This window comes from Ovis aries, chromosome 6, assembly GCF_016772045.2.
Source record: "Ovis aries strain OAR_USU_Benz2616 breed Rambouillet chromosome 6, ARS-UI_Ramb_v3.0, whole genome shotgun sequence".
Lineage (NCBI taxonomy): Eukaryota > Metazoa > Chordata > Mammalia > Artiodactyla > Bovidae > Ovis > Ovis aries.
This window is the reverse complement of record NC_056059.1, coordinates 69,061,042-69,075,063: the sequence shown is the minus strand read 5'-3', so window position 1 is coordinate 69,075,063 and position 14,022 is coordinate 69,061,042.

The following is a 14,022-nucleotide window of genomic DNA, read 5'->3' as shown; positions in this document are numbered from 1 at the left end:
ATCACATGCTCTTTTATACTGTCTTGCAAAGAAATACATAAATCACAGTATCTTCCTCAGACCTTTTAAAATCTACTTTTCCCCCTTCAATGTTGAAAAGTCATAATAAACCTGAAACCTTCTTAGTCCCTTCATTATATTTGTGTCATAAAGCTCACAGTTGATGTCAGAAAAGAGACTTCCATGTATAAAGAAAGATGTGGAAAGTGTTAAAGTAAGATGGATTTAACGAGCAACTTGAAAATGAGCTGCAATGTATTTCTTTGTAATTTTTTGTGCTTATATTGATATTTATAATTTTTAAAATAATTGTTGTTCATTCATTTGTTTATTCACTGTTTTACATCTCATTTTAGCCCAAGAAGAATGTAGTTTACAAGAATATATTACAATTCTATTTTTAAAACACAGTGAGAAAATTGGATTGCAGGGAAAATAAGATAAAGTCTGGGGCTGGTACAGAAAATATAACCCATGAAGCTCTGTTGACTTGCTGGAAAAAGGCCAAAAATTTTGCTCTGAGCTGCCTAACAGTCAATTCAAAAACCAGAAAATGGAAACAAATCAGACGCTCAAGAGAAGCACAAAGATTCCTGAAGAAAATTTCCCCCATGGATCTTCATAAAGAGGGCACTGCAACCAACTTCCTCAGTATCAAAAACCTAAAAAAATATAATTCACGTGTTCAAGATTTTTGACCCCCGGGCAGACAGTTTCCTAGTCAAGGTGATTCCACATGCTTAAATTTACTTAAAATAATTATTTTCTTCTAAGTCCTAATTATCATGTGATAGGAGGGTTATCAGGCCACATGCATCTGAGAACAAAATTGCACCTGCTTTTGAAGCAGATAGGCCGAATTCTGTAACACTGAAATCAGTGATCAAAAATAGGTAGTATGATCCCAAAGAAAGACATGGTAATTTGGGTTAATTCCCTGATCAAAGATTCATCATTAAGGGGTGTGTGTGTGTGTGTGTGTGTGTGTGTGTACAGTAGTAGATTTTTAAGACAACTAAATCTCTAACAACATTATAGAATTACGAAGTTCTCAACAATAAAATCTTTTTTTAATTAAAAAAATTTTTTTATTTATTTTAATTGGAGGCTAATTACTTTACAATACTGTGGTGGTTTTTGCCATACATTGACATGAATCAGCCACCTGTGTACCTGTGTCCCCCTCATCCTGAACACCCCTCCCAGCTCCCTCCCCACCCCATCCCTCTAGGTTGTCCCAGAGCACCAGCTTTGAGTGCCCTGCTTCATGCATCAAACTACACTGGTCATCTATTTTATATTGATAATATACCTGTTTCAATGCTATTCTCTCAAATCATCCCACCCTCGCCTTCTCCCACAGAATTTAAAAGTCTGCTCTTTACATCTGTGTCTCTTTTGCTGTCTTGCATATAGGATCATTGTTACTGTCTTTCTAGATTCCATATATATGCATTAATATATTGAATTGGTGTTTCTCTTTCTGACTTCACTCTGTATAATAGGTTCCAGTTTCATCCACCTCATTAGAACTGACTCAAATGCATTCCTTTTTTTTTTTTTTGCATTAAAAATGTTTTTTAAAATATAAATTTATTTATTTTAATTGGAGGTTAATTACTTTACAATATTGTATTGGTTTTGCCATACATCAACATGAATCCGCCGCAGGTATACACGTGTTCCCCATCCTGAACCCCCCTCCCTCCTCCCTCCCCGTACCATCCCTCTGGGTCATCCCAGTGCACCAGCCCCAAGCATCCAGTATCATGCATCGAACCTGGACTGGCGATTCATTTCATATATGATATACATGTTTCAATGCCATTCTCCCAAATCATCCCACCCTCACCCTCTCCCACAGAGTCCAAATCAAATGCATTCTTTATAGCTGAGTGATATTCTATTGTGTGTCTGTACCACAGCTTTCTTATCCATTCATCTGCTGATGGACATCTAGGTTGCTTCCATATCCTAGCTATAGTAAACAGTGCTGCAATGAACCTGAGGTACCTGTGTCTGTTTCAATTCTGGTTTCCTCGGTGTGTATGCCCAGCAGTGGGATTGCTGGGTCATAAGGCAGTTCTATTTCCAGTTTTTTAAGGAATCTCTACACTGTTCTCCATAGTGGCTGTACTAGTTTGCATTCCCACCAATAGTATAAGAGGGTTTCCTTTTCTCCACGCCCTCTCCAGCATTTATCAACAATAAAATCTTAAGTCCAGAACAGCACATCAAAGTACAAATTTATTTTGATGTGAAGTCAGTTCATTGTTTAGAGCAAATATCAACTAAATATTTATTTAATAAGAATTTTATCCCCTGAGAACTTAAAGTGACTTTTGAGGAAAGAATTAGAATGGCTTTTCTCTTTTTAAAAAAATAGCCAAAGAACTTTGAGCTCAATTCCTTTCCAGTGTGTCCATTAATTTTTCTGAGTATATGGAATTATTCTCAATTCTCCCTCTAATCTTTTCCTGTTGAAAAGCTAAAGTTAAGAATCTGCCTCTAATATTTGCCCTTCAGTCTCACTCTAACACTGTAGGTACTATTGAAATTTTTGGAATCAAAACAAAATCATCAAGAAGCCCTGAGTTCCTTCATTCTTAAATCTTATCATGCTGCTAAGTCGCTTCAGTCGTGTCCGACTCTGTGCGACCCCATAGATGGCAGCCCACCAGGCTCTGCCGTCCCTGGGATTCTCCAGGCAAGAACACTGGAGTGGGTTGCCATTTCCTTCTCCATAAAAATTTCCAAATATAGAAGGGAGAGAATTCAACAAGAATTCAGTAAGTCCCTGTACACTTATCTTCCAGGCAACAACTGTCAACCAAAACTATCATTTATTTTGTATATTTCTTCCATTTATCTCCCTTTTTTCTTGAAGTATTTCAAAGAAAACTCCAGATATTATGTTATTTCAGTCCTCAGTATTTCAGTATTAATCTCAAAAGACATAATTGTACCTGAAATGTGAACATGGTTGCTAAGAAAATAAACAATAATTCCAAATTCATATTCAACATCTCCCCTTGTCTAAAAATGTCTATTTCACAATTTATTTGAATCGAGATTCAAACAGGTTTACTTACATTTAGTATGTCTTCAAAGTTTAATCCTCTTTTGGTCTGGAAAAAAAATGCCCTCCTTTGTTGTTGTTGTTCCAATGTCTTTAGCTTTTTAAGTAATAGTCTTGGAGATATTAGGCTTCCCTGGTGGCTCAGACGGTAAAGAATTTGCCCACAGTGCCAGAGACCCAAGTTCAATCCCTGGTTGGCAAAGATCCCCTGGAGAAGGGAATGGTGACCCACTCCAGTATTCTTGCCTGGAGAATTCCATGGACAAGGGAGCCTGGCCGGCTACAGTCCATGGCATCACAGAGAGTTGGACATGACTGAGTCACACTAGCTTTCTAACTTTGGAGATATAATTCAGATGCCATAAAATTCACCTTTTTAAAGTGTGCAATTCAGTAATTTTTAGAGTTGTACAATCATCATCATTATCTAATTCCAGAACATTTTCATCACTCTAGAAAGAAACTCTGATCCACCAACAGTCACTCCCTGCCCCTCCTCCCCAGGTCCTCTGGCAACCACTAATTTACTTTCTGTCTCTATGAATTTGCCTAGTTCTGGACATTTCCTATAAATGGGGTGATACAAGATGTGGTCTTTTGTTTCTGGCTTCTTTCAGTGTAATGTTTTCAAGGTGGAACAAACAGGAGCAGTGCTATGCACTGGTGGACTTTATTCCTTTATGGCTGAGTCATATGCCACTGATGGGCCTTCCTAAATTTTGTTCACCTGTTTATTAGCTGGTGGACAGGTCAGTCGTGCTGTGGTAATGTTCCACATGTTGGCTGATTGCTTCCTTCTGCTGCTATTTAACTTGGGTGTCTTTATCCTGTTTTTCTTAAAAACCTGACAAAAACTCACATTCTTGAAAACTTGTTTGCCAGACTTTACTGTGTGAAAGAACTACCTGTCATACTTGCTAAAGGTGCAGAATTCCAGGCCCATCAGCAGAGAGTCTGATGTAGTCTGGTGAGGAGGCCCAGGAAACTGCATTTTTTTTAACCCACCAGTTGATTCTTATGCAAGTATTCCCAGAAAATGCTCTGAGAAGCTCGACTGCTGCTGCTGCTGCTAAGTCGCTTCAGTTGTGTCCGACTCTGTGCGACCCCATAGACGGCAGCCCACCAGGCTCCCCTGTCCCTGGGATTCTCCAGGCAAGAACACTGGAGTGGGTTGCCATTTCCTTCTCCAATGCTTGAAAATGAAAAGTGAAAGTGAAGTTGCTCAGTCATGTCCGACTCTTCGCAACCCCATGGACTGCAGCCCACCAGGCTCCTCTGTCCCTGGGATTTTCCAGGCAAGAGTACTGGAGTGGGTTGCCATTGCCTTCTCTGGAAGCTCTATTAGGTGTCCCTAAATCTTGATTTTAATAGCACTTGATGTTAAAAAAAAAAAAAAGTCCTAACAGCAACTGGGAGATTATTAACTAAGACTTTTAAAAAATAGAGTTGGAAATATTACTACAGAGTTACTGGAAGGGGCTAAGTGAATACCCTGGATGACGTCTTGTGGGTTGGATTTAGACATTTGCAGGAGTGATGGCCAGGAGAATTGAGTTGTGGATGTTAATTAGCCACCCTGGAGTAAGTGAAGTAGCCAAATTTAGTTTTAAACACAGTGGAAGTCAAATAGCCTCTAAGAATTAAATTACTGTATGGATCTTTACATTATTGACCTCAACATTTACAAATGCACTCAGCCTGATTAATTAGAGTACTTCTGATGCAGGAAATTTTAGTTCTTAATCTGAAGCCATTTTCTCTTAGGTGACCAAAGCCAAAGTAGGTCGTAAGTATTCTAAGAGAGCTCCCCTTTTCCTCTAGAAATAGGCTATTACCATATACAACCACATGTGCTTCACTACTTTTTCATGATCTTTTTCACTATGTAAATATTGCATTTAAACACCCCAAACTCCTGAGTATGAAGAGCAGTTTTCCCTTAAGTCAATGACAAGGCTTTTCTTTCACTTAATAGATGAGTGATGTTAGCAGGGTCTTAATGGTTCTCAAGCAGCTAGAGGAGCAAATGAAGTTCCATTTACTCTGCACATCTCATTATTACAGAAGAGATCAACGTGGGAGAAAAACCACCGTGATTTTCTGGGCTGTGAGAGAGAGAGAGATTTAAAAAAAAAAAAAACGGATTTCAGGATATGAAAACTTAGTTTGGGGCATTTATAGGGGAGTTACCAGTAAAAGGGAAAGTTTAATTTGTGACGAATGATAATCTCAATGTCTTGACTCATTACCCTGGCTTGTAAGGGATATGTACCTGCAGCAAAAGTATATTTTAAAAACTTTTTATTATGGGAAATTTCAAGCATACCCCCATATAAGGAGAAACTTCACTTACTCAGTACCAGTCTTCAGGAATTAGTAACATTTTGCCAATCTCATTTCATCTGCCCACCCACCTTTATTTTTACTCGTTTTCAAGGAAATTCCAGACTTTGTCATTTCACTCATTAAAATTGTAGGAAGCATTTCTAGATTGATAAAAAAAATTTTTTTTAAACATAACTATTTGCCATTACCATACTTGATAATTGTTTTATATCATCTAATACCAGGTCCATGTTCAGACTTCCCCTATTGTCTCAAAACTCTCTTTTTACAGTTGTTTTTTTCCCATCAGAATCCAAATAAGATCCATACATAGCATTTGGCTACATCTTTAAGTCTCTTTTATTTAATGATCCTCCTTCTTTACCTGATCGCTGATGTGTTGTAGAATTGGGTAACTTTTTCTATTAAAATGACCCACATTATGGATTTGTCTTTTTGTTTTCCCTTCTGTCATTTAGAGTGTTTATCCTTGTTTAGCTTGTTTTCTTTATTTAACTTATTTTCTATAAACTAGCTGAATAAGTATCAAGTTGAATTTTGGGGTGAGAAAACCTTCAGCACTTCTGGTGCATCATTCCGAAAGGCCCATAATGGCACAATTGTCCCCTTTTTTACACTTTATTAGTGGGTTGAGGTTGGAGAAGCGAAGGCCAACCCATTCCAGTGGGTGTCCTCCACTACTGCAGGACACCATCCTTAGTCATCACCCTATCACTGACTAGTCTCTTGTTAATCCCAGGTGGCTCAGTGGTAAAGAACTACCTGCCAATGCAGGAGATGCAGGAGCTGCTGCTGCTGCTAAGTCACTTCAGTCGTGTCCGACTCTGTGCGACCCCATAGATGGCAGCCCACCAGGCTCCCCCATCCCTGGAGTGGGTTGCCATTTCCTTCTCCAATGCATGAAAGTGAAAAGTGAAAGTGAAGTCGCTCAGTTGTGTCTGACTCTTTGCGACCCCATGGACTGCAGCCTACCAGGCTCCTCTGTCCCTGGGAATTTCCTGGCAAGAGTACTGGAGTGGAGTGCCATTGCCTTCTCCAGAGATGCAGGAGACGTGGCTTCAATCCCTGGGTTGGAAAGATCCCCTGGAGGAGGAAATGGCACCCCACGCCAGTATTCTTGGTGGGAATCCCATACCCATAGGGTTGCAAAGAATCGAATATGACTGAGCGCGCGCGCACCGTTTCACTAAATGGCTTTGGCTTCCACTCATGCTCATTCCTTAGGCTCTTTATTCATAGCTGTGAAATATCGGAATTATTAGAAATTAACAAAAATCGTTCCTTCTGCTTTTATTAGCTGGACTTCTAGAAAGAACAAGTGTTTTTCAAATACTACTTGATTACTCCCCAAAACAGGTCACATGGGTGGGGCAGGATAAACCTTTTTTCTTTGCCCCCCCACCTCAAATTTCAGAATAATATTATACAACCTCAAGAATTACAGGAAGGTTTTATATTTTCATGAATTCAGGATTTTTATGTGTTTTACATTCATCAAAAGTATGTTTCTAAAATGGATGCTGGAAATGGAATAATGAAATACTGGCATCAGTCTTTTGAGCCAGAGTTTCTCAAAGTATGGCCACAGACCATATACATCAGAATCCCCTGGGGCACTGGCTAATCTGTTAATTCCTGGTCCCCACCAAGACCTCCTCTCCAAGAAGGAAAACCCTGGAATCTGCATTTCTAACAAGCTTCTCTAAGGATTTCTAAAGGAGCTATAGAATGGATAGCTTTACGGAACAACCTCACCAGAGCTCAGGGAAAAAGCACCAGGTGGGTACACACCTGAGCAGTTACTTCAAAATTAGGTCACAAGATCAATGACCACTGATAATTCAAGAAAAGAGAAGGTGGATACACTAACTCCTTCAAAAAGGGCCCAACAGGAACTTCCCTGGTGGTCCAATGCCTAAGACTCTGTGCTTCCAATACAGGGGGCCAAGGTTCGACCCCAGGGAACTAGATCCCACATACCGCAACTAAGGGTTCACATGCCAAGGCTAAAAGATCCCGCATGCTGCAACGAAAGTCCTGCACAGCCAAATAAATGAAATAAATATATATTTTTTTTATTAAAATGGGCCCAACAGGGACGAGTAGTACGGTACAGTGACCTTACCTCTTTCAAGTTTCTGATCAGATGTCACCTTCTCAACGAGGCCAATCTTCTAACCTCGTAACATGGCAACCTGCCAAATTACTCTGTTCTACCTTTTTTTTTACATAGCAATTATCAACTTATTTATTATGCCCATTGTCTGACTCCACCTGCTAGAATGCAGGCCATATTAGAGCAGTGAACTTCGTTTTCCCAACTATTTCAAGGGCCTAGGAAAGTGGTTCCGCATACTAGGTGTTCAATAAATGTTTGCAGAATGTTGAATAAATGAAAGTGGGGTGCTCGTGTAATGAAAGAAAATAATAGTTCTACCTTATATTTCAATACTTGGTAGATATTTTGTAAACATAACGTTTACGCACATGGATCATTTCATATTAGACAGAGGAAACATCTAACATTTTGGACTGAAAAGTACTAGATTCCTTGCCTGGTCTTCGATGCAAATGGTCCTGGACCCCTTACAGTGCTCTGCCTGGATTGAGACAATCTAGGTTCTGACTACACATTGTTCTTAGAACTCTGGAAAACTTCCACAACAATAAATCGTGTACAACATGGCTCGACATGACATTGAACTAACCTCTGTGGATTTTCTTGGACCAGTGCGTTGTTCACACCCAAAGCCTCAGATCCTGCACAGCTGCTGTCCACCAGGCCCCGGAGACTATCACTGCATGATATGTGTCATCGCATCAGGTAACATGGCTCTGCATCCGTTAAGACATGGAGTGTCACTGGTATTTGGAGGATCATGTAGCGTCCTACTTTCGAATTGCTCATCTCCTCCAGGGGATATACTTTCAACATTCTGTTAAAGTGTCCAGGTGCTTGGCATTTTGAGCGAAACATTTATTTAGTTGGTTTTCCATAGAAGTGATGATCCATTTCTGTGATTTCACTTGCCTTTATTTATTGAATTTTAAATATCATTGTTAAATGCACTGACTTACAGGGGCTAAAATACAGATGCATAGACGAAGAGCCAAACTTGCAGATCTTGCCAGTGGAATTTTCTGCAGATTAGAGAATGCTAAACTACATCACTCAGCACTTTTTCTGCCCATGTACTTGAAGGGGTAAAAAAAATGAGAATTAGGTTGCTAGGGCATAGCGGAAGTCCCAGCTCTCTCTGAATGAATGCAGCCCCATTCTACACCAGTGAAGCTCTGGGTTACGCCAATACCCAGCCCAGAGAAGGGCATGGCAAAGGACAGCGCTGGGTGATCCAGAAAGCCCTACGGGGGACTGGAATTATACGCAGCTTTTATTGAGATTCTTCAAGTTGCTGCCAATGAATGCCCTGGCATTGAGTTCCAGGCAGAAACCTAGCCTTGATGTTATTTGATTAGGGCAGAAGTCAGTTCAAGTGCCTGTGAAAGGAAGGCAGCATAAAGGAGTGAAGAGGCCTGGATAGGAGGCTGGTAAATTAGGGAGATATGAACAAAGCCACCCCAGTGAACAAAGCCACCCCAGTCAACAAGATCTCTGAATGGCTTGAACTTTTGGTATTTCAAGAGAGGCTTATCATCTAAATTTTTATGTGAACTCTCTAGATTTCAAAGGTTGTCGTTAATTCAAATAGCTTCTAAACACTGCAGTGGTTAAACTAAACACATCTGTGGGCTACTGTTGGGGGGCTTTTGATTTAAGGGGCTGTCGTTGTTCAGTCACTAAGTCATGTCCAGGTCTTTGCAATCACATGGACTGCAGCATGCCAGGCTCCCTTGTCCTCCACTATCTCCCAGAGTCTGCTCAAATTAATCTCCACTGAGTCAATGATGCCATCCAACCATCTCATCCTCTGCTACCCGCTTCTCCTTTTGCCTTCAATCTTTCCCAGCATCAGGGTCTTCTCCAATGAGCTGGCACTTTGCATCAGGTAACCAAACTATTGGAGCTTCAGCTTCAACATCAGTCCTTCCAACAAATACTCAGGGTTGATTTCATTTAGGATTGACTTAAGAGATACAGAGAAGGCAATGGCACCCCACTCCAGAACTCTTGCCTGGAAAATCCCATGGATGGAGGAGCCTGGACAGTACCTTAAATTAATATCACAATGAAACAGAGGAGAACGTATATTTCCCAGACCAAGATGGTGAAAGTTAGTCTATAGATGGTTTGCTGATGCTATTAGTGAAGTGAAAGTCACTCAGTTGTGTCCGACTCTTTGCAACCCCATGGACTATAGAGTCCATGGAATTCTCCAGGCCAGAATACTGGAGTGGGTAGCCTTTCCCTTCTCCAGGGGATCTTCCCAACCCAGAGATCAAACACAGGTCTCCCACCTTGCAGGCAGGTTCTTTATCAGCTGAGCCACAAAGGAAGCAGAAACTCAAACCATGAACTTCGTAGGGATAAATTAGCTACATTTTGGTCAGTAGAGAAAGGCTAGACATTTGCAGTTGTGTGCCATTTGTCATCTAGAAGTTCTGGATAAATGTACAAAGATCAGTACGCAGCCATAACTTCAGGTTCACAATCTACTGATTGTGGGTCAGTAGTGAAATCTTCCTACAAGAAAGTCACCACATTAAGGAGCTAGCCCTCAAACCCCCTTGAGTCCTCAGAGGAAGACAGCAGAGTATTTGCATGGATTGCTCTATAAAACTCTTAGTCTTGACTTGCTGGTGAAGACAGTAGTGGGAATTTGACAGACTGCTTTTGTCTTTCTGAAGAGTGATAGCCAGATGGCATGTTCTGTTGGGATTGGATTTCAGTGTTGAGTTGTCTTCTAATTAGTCACAGAAAGCATGGCTATATAATTACAACATGTGGACAGAGTGTTCTTTCATGGGTAACTAAGTGCACTTACAAAAGTAATCTGAACTCTAGGAAATTGAGTTCAAAGCGAAATTTTAGACTTAAGAAAGTACACTGAATAAAATTTTAGGTACCCTACAAAAGACCAGGGATGTAGGGACTAGAATTCTAGTTCTGGTTCTGTCCGCAACTGGTATGGGTCTTAATCGTTTAATCTCTCCCGGCTCCAAGGCAGTTGAATTAGATTAACATAACTGTAATACTCAATTATTCTACAACTTAAACACTTTACTTTTTAAAAAGCTAGTTGTTTTCTGTTACTGCTTAGAGGCCCTGGCTATTCATTTCTCTGCCTTGTTTTATTTTGAGGAGAGAGGGGATGGATCCCTTTCTTGCTAGATGATTCACATGTACTTGTCACATGTCTATGTTATTGCTTTTATACTAGTTGGGACATGGACCTTACTGAGATGGGCTTACAATGAAACAGGGTGATGTGGACTCAGTACCAAAAATATTTAATAAGCATTATTAAGTTATATGGAGAAGGAAATGGCAACCCACTCCAGTACTCTTGCCTGGAAAAAACCCAAGGACAGAGGAGCCTGATAGGCTACAGTCCATGGGTTTGCAAAGAGTTGGACACGACTGAGCGACTTCACTTTCTTTCACTTTATTAAGTTATATATGGCATACTTAGCAAAAGGCGAAAGTTAAAAAGCTTGATTGTACTAAGCCACTTCAGTTGTGTTCGGCTCTTTGTGACCCCCATGGGCGTAACCGGCCAGGCTCCTCTGACAATGGAATTCTCCAGGCAAGAATACTGGAGTGGGTTGCCATTTCCTTCTCCATGGGATCTTCCCAACCCAGGGATTGAAACTGCGTCTCCTGTGTCTCCTTCACTGCAGGTGGATTCTTTACCACTGAGCCATGTGAAGCAACAGGTGAGTGTAAGTTAGTATGACCCCTTTAAAAACCAGTTTGGCATTCACCCCAAGTTGAAAACATGCCTACCCTATGACCTAGCAACTTATACCTAGATGTATATCCAACAAAAGTGTGTGCATGTTCACCAAAGGACACATATAAGAACATTCATAGAAGTGTTTTTTGGTAAGACATTTAAGATGAAAGCCAACCAAATATCCATCAGTGTTGAATTTTTATATAAACTGTAATATCTTCATACAACAGAATACTGCATAGCAACAAGAGCTAACAAAATACAGATCTTCTGAGCAACATGGCTGAATCTTGCAATACTGAGCAAAAGAAGCCACACAAAAGAGAGTTACACACTGCATGGTTTTATTTAGATAAACACAAACAGAAAACCCAGGCAAAAATAAGCTATTGATTTAGAAGTCAGTGTAGGGGTTTGAGAGGGGAGAGGAGTTGGGAGGAGCATGGGCTAAGACTTCAGGAATGCTGGTTATGTTCTATTTCTTCACTTGGGTGATGGTTGTACAGGTGTGCCTGTTTTGTGACAATTCACTTAAGATTTATGCCTGTGCTGCTAGGTCGCTTCAGTCGTGCCTGACTCTGTGCGACCCCATAGACAGCAGCCCACCAGGCTCCCCCGTCCCTGGGATTCTCCAGGCAAGAACACTGGAGTGGGTTGCCATTTCCTTCTCCAGTGCATGAAAGTGAAAAGTGAAAGTGAAGTCGCTCAGTCGTGTCTGACTCTTAGCGACCCCATGGACTGCAGCCTACCAGGCTCCTCTGTCCCTGGGATTTTCCAGGCAAGAGTACTGGAGTAGGGTGCCATCGCCTTCTCATTTATGCCTGTATATATGTTTTAATTAAAAATTAGAAGTTCTGCATGTGTGCTTTAATTTAAAATATTAAAAACATGTAAAAGTCTCATACTCTGTTCTTAGACATAATATCAACAGCTCTTTTAAAAAGTTGTTATAACCGATAGGAATCAATAATAGCTGACACTTATTATAAGTGACTTCAACTAAATGGCCAAAGAAGTAAGCTACCTTGATTTGTCCTTTTTATTTAAAAATAAAGTCTAAACAGCAAGGAATGTAGTGTGCTTAAAATGGAAACATCCACAGTATCATTGTTTCAATTGAACCAGAATTCCATCAAAAACAGCAGAAATCATTTGTAATCATTTGAATCAATTTGTACTCTTGAAACATTTGAATTCACTTACTGAGCTTCCCTCATAGCTCAGTTGGTAAAAAAAAAAATCTGTCTGGTCAGTAAAAAAAATCTGTCTGCAATGCAGGAGACCCAGGTTCAATCCCTGGGTCAAGAAGATGCCCTGAAGGATATGGCAACCCATTCCAGTATTCTTGCCTGGGAAATCCCATGGACAGAGGAGCCTGGCAGGCTACAGTCCATGCAGTCACAGGTCAGACATAACTTAGTAACTAAACCACCACCACCACCACCTAGCTCATGGAGGTCTTGAAAGGCTTGTCAAATGAGTATGTAGAGCATCCCAAGCCATCAGCTCCTCACAGCCTCTTTTGGACCACTGACAATGGCAGGTGATGACTGGCATGTGTACAGTACTTTTCAGGGTACACAGCACCACAGCCACCAGTAGGAGGATCTGCTCACATGGCCTTATTACTCTTAATTTGGCTGTCTGACCCTATTTTATTTTTTTAAATTTATTTTTAAATTACTGACCCCTTTTTCTGAGATGAAATGCAAGAGTAGAACCCTAAACATTCACTGGAGACAAAACTATACAGTGAGAGTTCACGTCAATCTTGCTTTCAACGAACCACATGGTTGCCAGTTTTCTGGAAGAGCATGACCACAAAGGACACTTAAAAGTGCTGCTGCTGGAGGGAAGTCTCATTCCAGGTGTCACTTGTGAATCCCTGCCCTTCCACCAGGTGGCAGTGGTTGTCAGGAGGTTGTTAAAGCTATGCAAGCGATCAGACATGGGCTGGGGAGCACACCTTCGTGTATAATCTGGTGAGGAGGCATACATCTTTCCTCTATTGTGAATAGTGTTTATGGACATGGAAGGAATGCAAGTGCCCCCAAAGAAAGCCTGTTCTAAATCTGATTAGGCTATTGGAACAACGATTCACTTATACTAGAGTTTATACTTGGAGTTCTTCTAATCTTATCCTTTCAAACACCCTTTCAACAAATATTAATCGAGCCTTCTAAGAGCCTTACTGTTCTGAGGGCCATGGCAGTAAAGAAAGCAGTCAAAACCCCTTGGGAGCAATGGAGCTTCTATTCCTGTCTAAGACAGTGGAGGCCATCTCCTGTTAATTTCTTCAGTCTAATGGATGGACGACTTCCTCCTTTCCAAAGCTCTTGGGCGCTCAACCTGACTGAGTGCTGCGCTCAGGCATGTCTGACTCTTTGCAATCCTATGGACTGCAGCCTGCCAGGCTCCCCCGTCCATTGGGTTCTCCAGGCAAGAATACTGGAAGGGGTTGCCGTGTCCTCCTCCAAGGGATGTTTCTGACTCAGGGATCAAACCCGCATCTCCTGCATTGGCAGGTGGATTCTTCACCACTGAGCCACCTGGGAAGCCGCTTGACCTGACCGTCATTTGTAGGTTCACTGGCTCCTCACATCTTGATGAGAAATGTACTAATGATTATGGTGAAAGAAAAAATAAAATGACTAAACCCTTCCATTGATTCCCTTGCCTTCCTTAGGCTTCTGAGATCTCTCCTTATTTTATGATCAAATCTCTTTAGAAGTCTCATTTCTA